This window comes from Monodelphis domestica, chromosome 2 (assembly GCF_027887165.1).
Source record: "Monodelphis domestica isolate mMonDom1 chromosome 2, mMonDom1.pri, whole genome shotgun sequence".
Classification (NCBI taxonomy): domain Eukaryota; kingdom Metazoa; phylum Chordata; class Mammalia; order Didelphimorphia; family Didelphidae; genus Monodelphis; species Monodelphis domestica.
In genome coordinates this window covers 369,367,473-369,376,829 of record NC_077228.1, presented here as the reverse complement: position 1 = coordinate 369,376,829, position 9,357 = coordinate 369,367,473, and the positions used below count along the sequence as shown (strand labels likewise).

Genomic DNA, 9,357 nt, shown 5'->3' with positions numbered 1-9,357 from the left:
TTCTTTCAATAAACCATGCCACTGGATCATTTCACAATATTAATTTCATTTCACTTTATTAATCAGGCATGGCGGCATGTCACCAGAAAATTTCCCAAAACCAGAATGTGGATACAGCATAAGATGTCTAAACCAAATAAGCGGATTGGGAAGGTTCTCCATTCCCACTACATAAAATCCCTCCACAAATATAGATTAGATCTATAACTTTTAATCTTAGAAAAAGGGACAAGACACCAAGAGGTCAAACCATTTAACTATGATCAAAATCTTAATATAGAAGTTTAATTTGAATATGTCTTTCTGACTCCAAGGCTTGACCTTCATCTATTATGTCATACTGCTTCATCTAAACCATTGTGGTTTTGTCCTTCATGACCTTGTGGACCATCCCTCCCAAGGGGTTTTCTTGGAAAAGATACTGAAATGGTTTACCATTTTATTCTCCAGTAGAATAAGTGACTTGTCCAGGATCACACAGCTAGGAACTATTTAAAGGCAGATTTGCTTGGGTCTTCCTGACTCCAAACCCAGAATTCTATTCACTGAGTCATGTAGTTGCCTCCTAAAGAAAAAAGTCCTCCAAATAAGGATTTTATCTATGGTTATGTACCCATCCCTACTACTCTCCATCCCCCACAGCTTATGTTTCTCTAAAACTGTTGCAATTGTGCTCCAGGTTCAATACTGTTGGGTGAACTCATATACTCAATCCACTCTGGGGGTGGTATGGACAGGAAACAAAAATTGCTTAGAAAAGGATTTGAGAAGGCATTTCACAATTTGATGATGCTTATGAGGGGAAAAAATACTTTAAAACCCTTTTAATGCATTTTGAATTAGGAAATTGTTCTCATTGGGGAAGAAAGTTCATTCCTTAGGGATTATAATATTTATTATTGATATTACTGACAGAGTGTACAATGGATTACTCTTGGAATCAGGAAGTCCTGCATTCAAGTTCTGCTTGTAACGAAAACTGTCTGTGATGCTGAGAGTTAATTTCTTGACCTCTTAGTTTCCCACACAATTCTCTAATTCCCATTGAGTTGTTGATCTTCTTCATTAGAGACAGTTTCCACTTCAAGAATTTCCTGGATTGGTGAAATCACAAGCTTGTAATTGGCACAGAGGATAAATCGTTGTGTCTGGAGTCAGGAAGACATGAATTCAAATCCTGATTCAGATACATACTAACTATTTCCAGGGATGAGTCACTCAACCTCTGTCTGCTTCAGTTTCCTTATACATAAAGTGGTTATAAAAATAGCTCCTTCTTTCCAAGGTTGTTGTGAGAATCATGAAGACAGTAACTGTAAGCATTTAGCCGAGTTCCTAGAACACATTAAGCATTATAGAAACGTTAGCTATCATTATTATTATTATATAACATTATAGCAATAATAACCATATATATTGTTCTCTTTCTTGTGGAATGATTTTTTTAGTTGAAGATGCTTCAAGATTAAAACATGCAAAGGATATATTTCCTTCCTGTGAGAATTCTTTTTTTTTAAACCCTTACCTTCCATCTTAGAATCAATACTATGTATTGGGTCTAAGGCAGAATAGCGGTAAGGGTTAGGCAATGGGGGTTAAGTGACTTGCCCAGGTTTGCACAGGTAGGAAGTGTCTGATTCCAGATTTGAACCCAGGACTTCCCATCTCTGGCTCTGTCCTCAGAGATTTCAAAGATGCTTTCCCATGGTCATTCTATTCAATGTCTTTCACAGCACTGTGCGAGGGAAAAGATCCTTTCTATGAAATATTCTATTATATATTATTATAATTTATTATTATGTTATATATTAACACTTATTATATAGCATATGAATATTAAATAAAATCCTCAAGTACTTTCTATTAAAAAAAGACAACAACCACCAATGCACCATTTTTCTAGTACTTGGGATGGAGCCAAGCTCCCCAATTCCTTCAACCTTTTCTAATAAAGAATAATATCACTGCCTGGCTTGTGCTGCCCCAAGTACCAAATGCTAGTTATAGCTCTGCTTCCAAATTAAATGCCATGCATAAGAAAACCCTTTTCTGCCTCTTCTTTTTGAAAATGCTACTCTATCATAGCTATTCCAAAGAGCATTTTCAAGTGATGATTGCATTCCAGAGGAGTTTATTTTCACATTCAATATTATCAATATCACACAGAAATAATGTCTAACCAGGATGCAATTATGAGAATTACCAATCTTTCCACCAACCTCAAATACTACAAGAGTTTTAGATGTAAGTTCCTGAACCAGGGTAAAGTATCAGCAGTTAAAATATCATATGAAGGATTTTTAAATCTTATTTTCAGTGAAATATATCATGCAAACTCCTTGTGTTCCTATAGAAAAGTTCAATTCATTTAAAATATTTATTAAAAATTTTGTGTTAGAGGAGCTAGAAGTAATAGAAACTTTGGATTAGATCTCATCCTTGCCATTGCAGAATTTGAAATCCGAATGTGGGGACATAATACATACACTTATCATCCAAAATAACACATGACAATTATGCTTAAAAGGTCCTATGTGGGGAGGAGCTAGCTTATTGAATTGATGGGAGGAAGGAAGGGTTAATCAAGGAAGGCTTCTTGGAAGAAAAAGCATTTGAAGATTTTGTTTATTTATTTGTTTTTAGAATAGGCGGGAAATCAATAGGCAAAGATCAAGGGAAGACTTTCAAGACAGGAAATAAGCAAAGAGAGAGAAGGGAAAATGGAACTATTTGAGATAGAAAAAGTAGGTAGCTTTCATGAAGGATAATGCATAGAGACAGATCACATGAATTTTTGAGAAGAGGAATGTTAAGATTAGATTTTCCAAAAAAGTAAAACTTATCTGGCAGTAAGATGAAATATGGCTTTGAAAGGGGAAGAGTAGACTAAGGAGCAATCTATTCTAATAGTCCAAATAAGTGGTAACAGGGGCTTGCGCCAGGATGTAGGCAATGGAATAGTCATGAAAGAACACACAGTATTATGGAAGTAGAATCCTCAGGTCCTCTGGACCAAGTGAGCCTAAAGAAGAGTCTAAGATAATACAAAGTTTTAGTTGTGAGAGACTGGGAAAATAGTGGTTACCCTGACAAAGAATAAAATCAAACCTATGAGGAAGGAAGGTGCCGTGAATAAAAGGCTAGACTTGAAGTCAGGAAGATCTGATCAAATGCTGCCTCAGACACTATCTTTGATACCCTGGGTAAGTTCTTTAACCTATTTCAACTTCAGTTTTCTTATACACAAAATGAAGGTTATACTATCACCTACTTGACATGGTTGCTGGGAGCATCAAATGAAATAAAATAGATTAAGTATTTTATAAAAATGTCAGATTCGGAAAAAAATGCAATAAAAAAAAGGAAAAATGAGTATGAGGTCTTCCTTAGAGTATAGGTTTCTTGAAGGCAGCAATTTTTTTTAGTTTTAACATTTGCTCTGATAGAGCAATATTCTTTTATAAAAATAATTAATTCATTGATTAGTTACATTAAAATATCCAGGTTATTCCTTCCTCCTTTTTCCCCTCCCCCCATAAGAGAAAGCATCATTTGACAAAAAATGTACATTATATAAAACTACGTCTTGCTTATTTCTATTTATCAGTTCTTTCTCTGGAGGGTCAAGGACAGTCAAGTGTCTCTAGAGGGTCTATCTATGATTTAGTTCAATCTATACCATGAAACATTCCTCTCTACTATATAGCTGGTAAATAGTCATAGATCCTTTGATTCAAAGTATCCACTAAGGAATAACTAGATACCTTCCAAGGTCTTCCACATTTGGAAAGCTCTAAAAGACTTTTTTTCCCCTTCACCTCTCTGGGCCTCAGTTCTGTCATTTGTAAACTAAGACAATTGGCCTAGATAATCTAAGTCATCTCCAACCCTAATGATGTATGATTATGAAACATGACTGACATTACTCATTGTATTTGTTGTAATTTAAAGCAATATTACATCCATTGAAATTCCTTAAAAAATTACATTGTTGAGTTACTCTACAAAGCATCTGAATCAACCAGTAATAAAGAAAACTAGTTTTACTAAATATTATTTTTGGAGGAAAAAATAAATGTAGCCTTATACTGAAAAAAATTAATACACAAGTCATTCTTCAAACAACATTTCTGTTACTATATATAATGTTCTCGTGATTCTGCTTGTTTCAACTCTTTATAACTTCATGTAAATCTTTCCATGTTTTTAAAAAATTAACTTGTCCATCATTTCTTAAAGTACAGTAGTATTTTTAGGGATTTTTTTTAGTCTTTCCATCCTGGTACCTAGCACAATGCCTTGCATATAGCAACCACCTAATAAATATTTACTAAATAAAATTGAAAAAAGTGTTTTGCAAATCTGAAAGTGTTATATAAATACTCATCACTATTATTGCTATTAATATTATTATTTAGGAGAAAATATCAAAATTGATTTTGGAAATACTTATTTCCATTTATTACACACTCACAGGTAGTGTCCCCAACACTGGAAATGCAATTAGGTAAACGAGACTGTCCTTCCCCTCTGATGTCCCTCTTACATTCTAGTAGGTATAAAGCAGTGGTGACCAGGGAAAGATCTTTTGGTCTGAGAAATCATTGTCGTGATGAGTAGAACAATAGCATAGACAATTCATGTACCCTTTACAGAAGCAATAGTAGTGTTCATTTGGTTACTGATCTATGAACAAAAGTTTGAATGGGAAGGCAAATTTGGAGGCAGGATAGAAAATATTGCTAGCTAAATTGAGTGAGATCTCACTAGTCTTCAAAGGCTGAGCCCTGGGGGTCAATTCCAAAGCTCCTCCAAGTGGGTCTCTGCACCTTACCTAGTAGTACAGGAAGTGATCACAAGAGAGCTAGGGTGAGAGCTGTTCTGATGGCAGTTCTGTGAGTGTGGGGCTTGGAAGAGAGATTAGGGCAGAATAAGGAGACTTGCAGTCATCTGTGTAGAGGTGACAATTGATATTAGAGGAATAAAGATGATAGCCAAGGGAAAATGTAAAAAGAGAAAAGGTTTGAGGAAAGAAATCTTTTAAAAAAGGGAAGAAGAAGAAGAAAGGGTCACTGATCTCAAGGGCTCACATTCTAATTCAGGAGATAACATGGATAGAATTATGTAAAACAAGATGCACAGAGGAAATAATAGGTAGCCTTAGAAGAAAAGGCTCTAGTAACTTGGGCATAAAACTTAATACCATTCTGCCTTCATAATTATTTAAATTTAATTCTTTTTATTAATTATTTGATTATTTAAATTTAAGGGAAACAGTTAAATTCTTCCCTTATTCAAATTATCTTGAATGTTTACCTTTTATAATTTGATAATTCTATTTATAATTCTATTTTATAATTCTATTCATTTTGAACTCCAATCATGGGGGCAAGATACCTTCACAGATTAGAAGTTATTTGTTATTAATTATCTATGTTTAATTAAAATATTGACCAAGACCTAATTTTTCTCTAACCTGCTTTTCTTTTTTCCTTCCTTCCTCCTTTCTTCCTCCTTCCTCCTTCTCTCTGTCTTTCTCCCTCTCTCCCTCTCTCCCTCTCTCCTCTCTCTATCTTTCTCTCACTCTTTCTTGGTTTCTCTATCTCTCTCTGGAGTCAGAATAACTTAACTTAAATCCATCCTCAGACACTAGCTGCACCATAGCTGTTTTAAGGATAAAATGAAATAATATTTATGAAGTACCTCAAACACCTTAAAGCACTATAGAAATACTAGCTAAAATAATTTCATTTGTATTTATTAAAAAAAAAAGAAAAGAAAAAGAAAACCAGAATGCATAGTGATCTGCACACATAAATCTAGGATGAGAAGGATGAAATTGGAAGCCTAGTGACTTAACAGTTGTGAAATTACGGTCGGGAAGGCAGTGGCCAGGACAGTGGTAGAGGAGTCAGGAAGAGCTCATTCTAATTCTGACTCTGATACTGACTGTATAACCGTGAACACATTCCTTTACTTGTTTGAGCCTCAGTTTCCTCATTTGTAGAAAGAGGGGTTGAGTATGGCCTCAATAGTCCTTTCTAGCTCTATATCTCCAATCTTCTGACTCTCAGTCCAGTGTACTTTTCACTGCCCCAAACCATCTCTATTTCCTGAAATGAAAGTGGCCAAACTCTTAACTGCCCTTTTAAGGCCAACAACAGATGATCATATCATTTCTTCAACAGTTCATCTCCTTCTGTGAATATGGAATCCAGACACTAGGATAAGACCCTACACACTCTTGCTTTTCAAGCTGGGTGATGCTGAGCTGACAACAGCCACATAGACTGATCTTTCCTTGGAGAGAGATTAGTTTGTTGCCAAGGCCCCTGGGGGCTATAATTCTTTTTTTGAGATATTTCAAAAGGATAAGATAATTAAGTTAATCATCCCTGTTGTTATAAACACTAGATTCAGCATTGTTCATTTATTGCTGTCTAACATCCATCATATCGATTTACACAAAAATAGCATTAGGGAAGTTCTGGTATTGAAGGCTCCAGCTAGGAGCTAGGATCAAAGACAACTAGATTAAAGGGTTGATTTGGGATAAATGTTGAAAGGCATAATGTGAACAACACACTTATTACAAACAAGAAATCCCAGTCTTACCTACTGTTCTATCTAGCACCAGAGATTTCACTTCCTGTAAAAACAACAACAAAAAAGAGACCTAATTGGACAGTATAAATTGTTACTTGTGCAATTAACATAAAAGTGGTATTATTTAGCTATCTTTAATTTACATTTAAAATGAAGTTTAATAGCAACATGTAGCTAGACCACCCAAGAAGAAAATGTTGACCGGAAAATATGTGCATATTGAGTTGTGTTCAATATACACACATATGTACTTTACAACCCAAATTCCACTTATTTGTGTTACATTTTGTGATAATGCTGACTTCTATAGAGGACCCCTGGAAGGATTCCAAAACACTGTTTAATCAGACAAATTGTCCCATTTTATACATCATAAAAAAGCAAATTAACATAAACTAATAGAAACAAGAACTAAGATACATGGATCTGTGGTCAAAAAAGAAATGAAATGCAAACATTTAGTACAGTCCATTGTGTGCAGTAGGAGTTTAATAAAAAAAAAAGTTTGCTGAATGGAATGGGACCTATATCAATAATGTACTTTTCCTTGGGATGCTGAGATCTCTGACTTTGAGGGTCTAGTAACTTTTTATAAAACCATACCTGAGAGAATAACAAGAGGTTAACAGTTGATGTCAGCCTCCACTGATCTTATAACAAATACAGAATCATTGGCCAAGCTCTTTATTCTTCTCTGTGCCTAACACTGTAGGAAACATAGTGTGAATCACTCTTCGAGACATCCCCTCCGGACCTGAAGGGGATATACAATACAGGAGAATACATCATCACCAGAAAAAGCCATCAGGAATTACCATGCCCCCACCCCTCTACAGTGGCATGGTTGCTGGGGGAAGAGATCATGGCACAGTCTTTGTCTCTGTGTGTCTCTTTACTTTCTCTACAGACAGTAATAATGGTTGACATGTATACACTCTACTGGCCCTACGATACAATTGCAATTCAATTATCACCCATATTTTACAGATGAGGAAACCCAAGTTTCAAAGAGGTTGAATGTCTTCAAGAGTTGTACATTTAATGAGGTCTTGAGGTGGAATTTGATTTCAGGTCTTCTTAATTCAAAAGTGCAGTGCTCTATGCACCAAGCCACATTATCCCAGCTCTGCAAGCAGCAGTGTATGTACAGTGGGCCAGGCTATAATAGTAAATTAATCTCAAGTGTGGTCGGGGGACTGTTGCAGTCTTCAGGAGTAACATTCAAGTTGCTACTTGTCATCCCCATAGCTCAGCTGCTCTGGCTCCCTCAGTATATTAACACTTTCTTTGACATGTGAAAAGTGTACATTTAATGGATTTTATGTAAACAAAATAGCTACATTGGGGTGGGGGGATACTTTCAGAAATACTTTGGAGGGTGGAGGGCCCTGAAAACTTAGGATGAAAGCTTTGGAAATTGCCAAATTCATAGAACCACACATCTGTGTTGTTCTTCAGTTATTTTCAGTCGTGTCCAACTTCTCATGACCTCATTTGGGTTTTCTTGGCAAGGATACTGCACTGGTTTGCCATTTCCTTCTCTAGCCCATCTTATGGATGAGGAAACTGAGTTGGTTAAATGACTTGCCCAGGGTCACACAACTATCCAGATCTGAACTTAGGTCTTTCTGACTCCAGGCCTGGCACTTTATCCCCCGTGCTACCTAGAAGTCCCTCTGCTCATGTTACTGAGATTATATTTCAATGAAGACAATCAATTCTTCCAGGGACCTTCCTTTCATTCCTAATTTCCTTAATGCTCTGAGCGTATGGATGGACCAGAATGAGCAGGCTTTTTCAGTACCAACAACGCTATATTTGTGACTGGTGAAGGAAGAGCTAGTGAAACCATAGTTTGTTTCAGTGATGATGCTAACTGTTCAGCCTGATGTTCATTCCATAATCAATACACTATTTTTCCTCAGAAAGAGGCATCTCAGGAGGTAATGACTTCATCATCCCAGGTCATCGTTACCAAGCATCTTACTGACTTATTGCTTATCAGGAGTTTTAGAGAAAGGATTCCTATTCTTGAATGATGTCTGAAGTCCCTGCCAACTCGGAGATCCTACGGTTCCAGGGTTTGTTGTAAAATTTAGTCGTTTGAACTCTCAAGGGTCTACAACTTTACCCAGCTTCCTCTGTTCCTCAGTGAAGAACTACAGTAACCTGGAGTGTGAGAAGGATTTCAGGTTCCAAACAGGCAGGTTCACCAACATAAAGAGACAATATAAAAGCATTCTTTCTTTTAATGGTCTATGGAAGGCTCAGCACTGGGGCATAGTCCCAAAGTAAAAACACCTGGGATTCTTGGAGGAGAATTCTGTGGCCATAAATAATGGTAATTTTTTTTTGTGTGTGTGGTCTGGTGAATTTGGGAATGTTTTGTGTAGAGTAATCCTTCTAAAAGTATGATTTTAAAAACACTTGCCAAACCAAAATGGAAAGTATATTTGTCTAATATCCTGGAAAAAACACAATTGTAGTTACTTTTGGCTCATGTCCATACCGGCTTTTAGAGGTGAATGTTTCTAGAGTTAAGCAGCCAGCAATAATTGGGTCTCTCCTTTCCCCTTCCAATCATTTCTATCCCTTTCCCAGGACTGCCCTTTAACTTTTTTTTATATTGTTTTTGTCACTTTTTAGTCATGTCCAATTCTTCATGACCCCTTTTAGGTTTTCTTGGCAAAAATACTAGAATGATGTTCCATTTCCTTCTTCAGATCATTTTATAAATAAGGAAACTGAGGC

General features: G+C 36.1%; 1 long non-coding RNA gene across 1 annotated transcript; it reads right to left on the bottom strand.

Annotated features, from left to right (window-relative positions):
- Positions 1-883: 883 nt before the first annotated feature.
- Positions 884-7,340, bottom strand: LOC103094359 (uncharacterized). Its single transcript, XR_462800.3, has 3 exons — positions 7,210-7,340; positions 6,616-6,649; positions 884-1,335 (listed from the first exon to the last, which is right to left on the bottom strand). It is a non-coding gene; the product is annotated as an uncharacterized LOC103094359 (long non-coding RNA).
- Positions 7,341-9,357: the final 2,017 nt, after the last annotated feature.